At 38.0% G+C, this 10,137-nt stretch overlaps 1 protein-coding gene across 1 annotated transcript in view; it reads left to right on the forward strand.

Moving 5' to 3' along the window:
- The window catches only part of LOC108745978 (homeobox protein Hox-A1), a 22,137-nt gene that overhangs the window by 1,876 nt on the left and 10,124 nt on the right, over nucleotides 1-10,137 (forward strand). The window lies entirely within an intron of this gene.

Below are 10,137 nucleotides of genomic sequence, written 5' to 3' on the forward strand. Positions count from 1 at the left end.
TTATCTACAAAAACATAAATAATATCCATGAATGCTCTTATCGAGATGCTTGTAATTAATTGAATATCATAATGATCGCTGGACCGAAGAACAATACAAGTAATTAATCGCGTGATATCTGATGAAAATCGCAATAATTATCATCGCTACAAAAAACAACGTAAATTGAAATCCGCTATTTTATGATAAGATATCATTCATATGAGTGTTAAGTTATACAATAGTAAAAAGAAAGTAAAAAATAACGATAAATCAATAATAATAAATCATATATTTTAAATGATATTTAATTATCATGATAAAGCAGAGAATTTTAAATTCCATTATTTGATAAAAATGTCATAATGAAGTAATTTTAAGAATTTTATTTAAAAAATTTCTGTAAGAGTTTTATCTCAAGATAAAAAAATACAATTCTTCGTTTCTCGACCTATGCTTTAAGTATTATATATTATTTACAGTAAATACGAAAAAGGTATATATTTAATTTTCAAAAGAGGAATTTCTGAATCCAATTTCCGAGTCGCATGATTTTTATCACAATCTAGAATAAGATTACAAGCACAGTTGGAAGGTGCTATGAAAGGTCTGTTGCAACAGACGATTTGACCTTCATGTTAAAACCACTAATCCTGTTTCAATGCTTGATAAATTAATGATTCGATAATAATTTGCGAGGAAATCGAGGATTGCCGATAACAGTCATTAAAGTCGATAACGATCCTCATAAATCGCTCTTCTTAAGCCGACAGTGATGATGGCAGTGCCAATCCCAGAAAAAAACACGTTGATTGCGACTTTATCGCCGACTACGGATCTGCAACAAATAGCGCGCGAGATAGCGCAAGAATAGACGCGTGCGAGTTCGTTATTTCGTTTATTAAGACTGTATTATACGTATTTTTTAAAAAAGTTATGAAAAAACTAAATTTTTCTATATTGTATTAAAAGTAATTAAAATATTTAGTGGCAATTTAAGATGTAGATAAAAAATTATTTCTAGAAATAGACATGTTTTTAAGAAATAAGTAAGATAAAAGACAATTTAAACTATAAAATTGTATTGTTAAATCTATCAATTATTAACCTTACTGAATAATTTTATATATACCATATATAGTATAGTCATTTTTGGATATATCATATAGTCATTCTGGAGAGTATAAATTTCCAATTCACAATTCCAGTTATTTTTGGCAGACTATATACTTAATACATCCTTCAGAATATTTAAAATTAAATTTAAAATTAGTTAATAAAAACTTGTAGCGATATTTAAGTATCTATTTTCTTGTTATATAGTAAATAACATTACAATACATTTCACAATTACAAACAAATAATGAAATCTTGTTCTTCTGTAAATCTCTATTTACATTAAAATTTACTTTAATGAGAATTTAATTCGTCGCTTAATAATCAACGAAATGTCGAGAACACAGATACTTGCAATCAAATTTTCACGAAAGAAAAAAGAAAACGATTAAACTTCCTCGTCGGAAAATTCGCGGGATCAAGGGAGACGCGTATTGCGCAAAATCGAAATTCCTTGCATGGGTGAGTGGATCGTCAAACGATATCGTCGATTGACGGTAACTCATGCGTGGGAGGTTGTGTTACGTTAGCTCTCGACGGCTATTACCAGCTATTAACTCGAAAGTGAGAGGCAACGTCGAAAGACAGATTGCCGCTACGATGAGCAGATAGTACATGTTTACGTGTCTAATGTACCGCTCCGCCAGACCATATTGGCCGACTACTCAAATTTTATGATCTCGATAACGGTGATATGACGTTTGCAACTATCTTCGAACGTATATATCCTCGAAATTATTTTAAAAATAACTAATGTAAAAATATAAAATATCAATTGTTCAAAGAAGGGACGAATAAAGTTTTTTGCCCCTAACCGACAAGTGAAATGTATACTTTTTTTATTATAGTTTTTAAGTTGCACAGAATCACGTGGAATAATCAGTTTCTCATAAACATAAAGGAAACATATGTAAAAATGTGAATGAATTGAGAAAATAAGCACAACATTTTTTGCTACAAAAATGAGACACATAACGATGGTTTCTAATGTTTTAACTTTCAAAAGTATATGACATATAGATAACATCAAATATATAACATTTTATTATGATTTTATTATGATTGAAATAGAGAAGAAAACAAACGTACGAAAATTCTAGCTCCTCTTAGAGCTTAGTCGTGGACTTCTAAACTTCAAACTCATAAATCGTAGACAACAGACACTTCAATCTCATACGCTTAAACTAGAGATATAAATCCCAGTCCATTAATGACAATTTAATTGTCAATTGAATACAATTATAATTGACCTTTGATGTCAGTTCCATTCATACCATCGGCATCAGCGTTAGTCGATGTGCACCTCAGGAAAGTTGCGCAATCAAATTTAAAGCCAAACATCATTTGGCCCTAAAAAGGAGTGATTCAATTTATATTTCAAGATCCGCGATTATTTGTGAGCTGCTAATTCGCAAGCGCTTGTACGATTAAGAGCAAAAATCGACGGCTTTTATCCTTTCTTAGTCATTGTCAATTTTACATAGGTCGAAAATTGTTCTTACAATACTTAATAATTATATTCCTTTTATATTGTAAAAAAGTAATTTTATTATAGGAAATAAATTTCTTTTAAGAGAGTCAGCTAGCTTTCATTAAAATCTCTGTAAAATTTTTGCACAAACTATCTTGAATAACATTTCATCAAATAAGTTTCGTCAGTTTTTAATTAAACTTTCGCAATTCTTTCTGCAAAATGGGAAAGATGCGTTTGTCCTTTCATCCAACCACCGCGTTTGTCCACAAAACCTTTATTCGCGAGATCAACGAACTGCATCGCTTGCCAACTAATTCGCAAACCTTGCCACGAATCACGGAAACTGTCTGAGAAATCCGAAGAAGGAAAAGACGAAGGTAGAAAGGAAAGGTGGTACTAAGTGGCGGCGGAGAAATTTGGAAGGTAAAAGGCAAAGGCTTGAGGGAGGTTGGGGGTGCAACAAGGGGTCTGGTTACCACGGTAAATTTCGCGCTCGGAAAAAAGAGCCGTGGCCACGTTGTCAGGCCAATCAGTCGAGGGCTTTTATCGAACAAATTGGTCAGTGAACGTATGGCGATGGCGGCGGTGGATACCCCGGGACGGAGGGAGGAAGGGTAGCAGAAATGAGAGGCGGAGTGGCGGCGGGGACGCCGCGGATACAAGTGGCGAACGGTGACGGGTGTGCGGGGTATTTCCTGTCAGATGATCCTGATTGGTAGTTGCCGAGCAATCCAGCGTCGACCAAAAAAGGCGAAAAAAATCGAGCGGTAGCGTAAAACAAGCGCAAAAAAGGGAAAACGTAAAAAAAAAAAAGAGTGAGGAAGAGAGAGGGCGCATATATGGGCGCGCGTGTGGCACGAAATAAAACGCGCGTCGAATACATTGAATGTGCCCCTGCCGCTCGCCCACCCCCTCGCGGCATGCTCGATGGAGGCCATCGTCGGTACACGGCTCGACTTGTTAAAAATTGCCGGCGGACCCGCGCGAACCACCCCCGCGCGACATTCTGTAAATAACGTGGGGAATAGGAATGATCGGGGGGGGGGGGAGGGGAGGGGGCAGGGGCGACGGAACAGCGAAGGGGGAGGATGATGCGAGCTTTTATTTGCGGAATATTTGTCGCGCGTTATGCCCGCGCGCGGCGACGCTACGACAACACACCATGTTTCATCTATCCCGTGCCGCGCGTAACGGCGTATCGAAATTTAACTAGCACGCTATAAGCGGGATGTGTGCACGTGTCAGGGCCCGCGTATTGCACGATGTACCCCGTGCCCGAATCGGTATCGCCACCCACCGCACCCCAAACCTCACGTCACCGCTGGCTGCTAGATAGTTATCCATATCGCGTTACGAATGGATGGCCCGTACCGCGGCCGCTCTAATTAGCGCGGTTCTGCGGCCATCGATTGCCGCCACCGAATGGAATAGCCATTGAAACGGCAAAACATCATCGTTACTATTACGATCATATTACTGGAATTATACGAGTACTAGGTACGAACACCGTAGAGACAAATTATTTTATTTCGAAATATGTCGAGAAAGATAAGGTTTCAACTAAAGGGTTAAACTAGAATAAGAAACAATTATTTTGAGAAACTTTGATCGGACACTTGTTGGAAATACTTGATAGTTTAAAATTTCGAAAACCATCTGTGTGATGCATGAAGAAAATAAGTTGATAATATAAGAAATATAAATTTTAGAATTATCTGTTAATCGATCAAATTTATTTATTTTTTACAGACGGCCCATAATTGTTATTCTACGACTTGCAAGTTACATCTAGAAATAAAAATATTACTTCTTTTCATTAAGTATAATGATATAAAATGGAGTTAAAGACTATTTTATATGCTATACATTTCCATATTTATTTAATAGAATTGCATCAAGGAAGGCATTAATGGGATAATTATGCAAACTACATTGTGTTCGCGAAAGCAACAAAGTTGCTCGTCTTTCACTATACACTCACGTATCTATGTAACATTTTAGATGCTCTAGATTTTTTTTTTAGTTAGCATATGCATGCGTCAATCAACAATGATCGACAGTAGTCGATAATTGGCTTTTGGATTAGCTTGCGAAACGTCATCGATTTTCCGATGGTGCGATAGTTATATAGGCACGCTAGCAATGATTAATCGTTCGCGCGAGTTGAAGTACAATTGTAATAATTACTGTCCCCCGCCGGGCACATCGGGAAGAAATAAATTATTCATCGCGAATTTATGGCCTTTTTATACGATACGCACGCGTTGAGAAAATCCTTAAGCGTTTTAACGATATTAATTGCAGGTACCGATATCAACGGCAAATATATAAATAATCGCGGAGGGCGCGATAAATCTCGCGTGCGATAAAACTGCTAACACGTGACTTTTATTTTCACTGTTATTTTACATATTTTAATGCCAATGATTTAATGACGGCAAATGTTTAATTTGCCGATTATGGAAATACAAAATTTTCCGCGCTGACATTTTATTTCACGCGTCCGAATGCTTCTTATTTCGCAATACTGCCGGTAACATTATTCTAAAGGCGCATTATCGAATTTAATATAAATAAATATTATATGAACTTTAAATATATATATATATACATAAACAAGAGCGTAGAATAGTTTTTAATTAAATTATATCATTTCGATATGAAAAAAAATGTTATCGTAATAACAGGATTTGTCACATGTGAGCATTTTCTCATTTCTTGGGAAATCTCTCTCCCATGTAAATGTAAATCGAGTTACAAATTCCTCTCTAATGGCCTGTGAAGGTCTGTGAAGATATTTTTTCAAGTTAATGGGGAGGCTCTTAGTAGAAGGCACAAACGAAATTGAGGGTGTGGTTTTATTTACCGAAGGGCGTCGAAGAAAAAACAGCATTGCCATTTCCTTTTAGCTTTCCAAGATATCGCAAAGTGAAATTAAATATCTTGAAAATGAACACCGTATAGTTTGGCAAACGCCATTTTTACAGCGTTCACTCTAATCGTGCGGGTTTCTGTTTTTACGTGCCGTCACTTGTATTTGCAGAGAATCGAATATTTGCTGAAAAAATGAATGAAATAATTTCCAACGAAACGTGTTTTACTTCTACGAACATCATATATTAATAATGTAAAGTCGAATAGCAATATAAAACAACGGATACATTTATTCATCCATTTTCGTGCGTAATTTATTCACAAAATAAAAATTTCTCATTCTTTTCTTTACAATACATAAAAAAAATATATTTAAATTCATCTTTGCAATATTAATTTTTTTTCTTTAAATAAAATCGAGCTACAAGGGATGGAAGACAATGTCTCACCTACGGACCACGTTTCTTCAAAATAAACCCAAACTAACGTTCTATTTAACTATTCCATTATCAATATATAACTCAATATATCACTCAAATATTCGTATTTCATGGAATTTATTTTATTGAGTGAACCGAGTTTTCACCAAATCGACATTGTTCGGCCGAGGAAAACAAGCAGCCTCCCCTCGAGGAACCGCAATTAAGGAGGATTCGTTTCTTTACGGACAGTTCGATCGACAATTTGGCTTAAATCGACTTGACGAACCGTAAGGGTAGCGGCGTGACGATACGGCCCGAATATCGTTTTTTTTTTCTGTTTCTTCTTTCTCTCTTTTTTTCGAACCGATCCTGCCGTCCATACGAACGGAGAGAAACAATGGCGAGGAGATGGCGGCGGAAACTCTACTAACAAAAGGGGGATGATACTCGGGAGACAGAGAGCGCGCGCGCGAGGGGTTGGCGGATGATTTAATTAGTTAATTGTGCGTCATTCATCCGTCTATTCATCCCCTTCGCAGCCTCCCACGTCCCGGCATGCTCTGCCACCGCCGTCACCATACCGTTCCCATGGCAACTCCGCGGACTTATAGTCCGTTTAAACGGCCAATTTCGCGTTTCCGTCGGAGACTCGCGAGCGGAAGTCACCCATCCAGCCGCATTACATATTTTACCTTTTACAATATCACAGACGTACAGTATCACAGTAATACGATAATTACGAAAATATTATATTAATATAATAATGAATATGTGTCGTGTTATGTTACCGATATATAAAAATAATGTATAATAGGCCGTGTGATAACAAAAACAATTAAAAACTAACACTTAAGCAATCTAATTAAATCGCGTGAACACACGGAAGGAACTTCTCTTGAAACTTCTCGTATTGTATCACCCTTTGTGTTCTACGCTCTAACATATGGCGCACCGATTGCGGGGGATTAATTCTATTTGTCCGGAATTTACAGCATTCCTATTAATTCGACCGCAGCGCTTATGGTGTTCCAGATAGCTAGGTTTACGCGGCTGATTGCGTGGGTTATCGCCATGTTATCTACTTCTAGGGAGATTTAATCGTATATTCATTTAAAATTACGCGATAAGAAAGTTCGATAAGACTAACTAAAGAGAAAGGAAGGACACACGGCATATGCACAATCCGGGATTCATGCATTTGTGTATTGATATATGTTTTATCTAATCATTTTAAAATTGATATTATATCATATCGATTTTAGAATCATAATATCAATTTAGAATGATTACGTAATTACGTAAATACATGTATCAATATATTGTACAAATAATAATTGATGCGCATGAAAGGAATTAGAAAGAAAAGTTATACATATTCTGCACTGAGAAAAATGATCTGGCTGGATAAAGTAGTAATTTTGATGGAAAATGGACGAATCAGAATTTTCTGGTTAAGTCTACTAGAATTCTAGTTGAGATAACTAGAATTCTGATATAATTATTGATATAATTATTCTGATAAAAATAAGAATTTTAGTAAATTTTATCAGAAATCTTGTATCAAGCAGAATTCCAGTTATCTCAATTAAAATTCTAACTAAATTTAACCAGAAAATTCTGATTCGTCCATTTCCAACTAGAAATTTTGTCAATGCATGTACTAACGTAGGTACAAAAATTATAAGTGGCTCGAAAAAAAAAAGTACAATTTTTATTAGTCATTTTGGAATTCTCATTCTACTTCAACTTTATTAATCACTTCTTAAATAAACATATATGTATATATGCGATGTTATTACCATTAAAATTTATAAACGATAATTTATAAAGATAAAATTAAATAATAAAAATATTTATTGCTTAATAAAATCAATAAAATTTTGTTATAAACGTATCTATTGCATATCTTTTCAGCGCGTATAAAATTCATACATAAAAAAAACATTCATACATAATTATAATGCAGCGTCTGAGAAAAAATGCCATATAATAAAATAAGAAAAACCGTTATTTAATTAGAGGAAAACAATGTCCACGATTAATCGTAAGAACAACATTAAGGCAAATTAAATCGAGGCACATTTCCCCGTGCATGTCGTGTCGGAAATCGGATTCATCGTAATGGTAGCGATTTCAACAATTCTCGCCAACATACGAGACCGCTCCGAAAACGACAAGTTGGCGTCGAGCGAATCAGCGTCGTTAGCGATTGACTTCTCGTTCAACCTCGGGGTCGCAACTACGACCTGATGTCGATGTTGTTTCCGGGACGGAACTTGAAATTAAAGCTCGGTGTGCGGCAGAGAGCATGGACGGCGAGCGCGGATTAGTTGAAAGTGGGAGAGAGTAAACCGATGCACTCGCTTATTCACTCACGAACTCACGCACGCACGCAGGCACGCACGGAGTATATATATATATATATATGAGGGTATATATACCGGAAGCCGGTGGCGGCGGCGACGGCGGTATCAGGTCCGCCTATAAGCGTATAGGTGGTAATGGCGTTTCTGAATTAGCTGCCAGCTAGTTTGGCCGTCCGCAAGCAAACAGATCTTGGTTACCCGATGTGTAACATCCCGCGCGCTCGCTCAAACGCGCCATCCCGTGTCTATATATACGGTCTTGTCGGTAATACTATTCGCGTAGCTGCGTATACGCGAATATGTGTGTGCGCCACGTTCGTGTACGTGTGTGCACGTACGTACGCGCATCGGATATAGCTGCTGGATACGTGACGTAAACGTATCGAGAGCTCCTTTCGGCCGCAAAACGCCTTTGACTCTTTGCCGAGCTTAACCGAGAGAACCAAACCGGCTTAATTTTGCAACTCGATCAGTGCTCTCCAGTTTCTTTTCGCGTGACAAAATGTTTTTCAGCGGTAAAGAAAAAGGTACCCCCCCCCCCCCGTTAACACGTAATGTATCGCAATAATGAGAGCAATCAGTGCTTAATCCTTCGGTGGCCACTCTCAAAAGGCATACCCGAATTTTCTTTTATTTCACAGGCTATAATTTTTTTTATTTTAACTTTTATAGAATGAGAAGTCACTATAATGGCGCTGAAACGATGTCACATTTTCGTGGCACGGAATACAATAAAATAATGAATTGGACAATAACAAATTTTATTTAAGAAAAAAGTGTAAGATTTAGAAAATAGATTCCTGTTCTCTAGAAGATCAATTAAAAAATACATATATTTGCTTGTTATCGTTATATTCCTTAAAATCTGGTTTCGATTGACAAAAATTTTGTACAAATGTTCATATTTATGCAATATTTTTATACAGTATCCAATGTTGCGTGCATGATGAAAACATAGTTTGGCATCAAATGGGTTAATTACGCTAAAGACTAATAGAAAATTTTCGAAGAAGTGAGTTTTAAATTACAATCAAAGGTAAAGCGGCATCAAAGTGGCATCGATTTAAAAAATTACAAATTCATCTTCTCAAAGTTACTGTTGCACTCGACTAAGTGTTAAAGTGTTAAAAGTAACCACCGACACACTCAACGCAACGCAACGTCCGCATTCAGAAACTTGAATATATCTGGAGACGCGGAAGAAGATGGCGAATCGGACGAGTATCCGGTAGGGATGTGCGAAGCAAGAATAAGAAGTAACATCGCGGATGTTTATGACGTGATTTGTGGCGAGCTCGCGAGCCCGAGTTCGGGATTAAATTCAGCCATTTCGGGTAAGGAAAATAGCCTGATAAAACTTGCCCAACTTTTCCGTCTTCTCTCTTCCCTTTCTTTCTCTCTCCCTATCATCATCTCCTCTCTTTCATCCTTCTCTCTCTTCCTTTCGCTTACGCTCGTCCGGCTCCATTCCTATCTACGGCATCATCCCCGGCACGTCGGGGGTGGCTGTCGGACGACGAAGGGGGTGGCGAGACGGCGGATAGCGACGTTACTCGCCTAGATTCGTTTAGCTCGGATCTGAGGGGCAGATAATTCGGGGGGCGGGACACGGCAAAGGGGCTCCGGGGACCGCGGGCGGGGCTTGCCGGCGACGCACACACGCGCATACGATACCCCCGCGCACGTACACACAGAGAGGGATAAACACACCATTACCCTCTTCCATACGCACGCAGACACCTACACGCGCAAATGCACACGGACATGGGCTACAACACGGACGCCGAGAGCAAAAGCTGAGAGAACGCACCACCGACGAAGTCGTTACCAACCCCTTCGCTCGCCTTCCCACCATTTCCTCTCGCGTGCTATCCACCCTCCCCCTCCCCTCCCGCCCCCTCCCCCG

The sequence above is a fragment of the Trachymyrmex septentrionalis genome, unplaced genomic scaffold (assembly GCF_001594115.1).
Source record: "Trachymyrmex septentrionalis isolate Tsep2-gDNA-1 unplaced genomic scaffold, Tsep1.0 scaffold16, whole genome shotgun sequence".
NCBI classification, from domain to species: Eukaryota; Metazoa; Arthropoda; class Insecta; order Hymenoptera; family Formicidae; genus Trachymyrmex; species Trachymyrmex septentrionalis.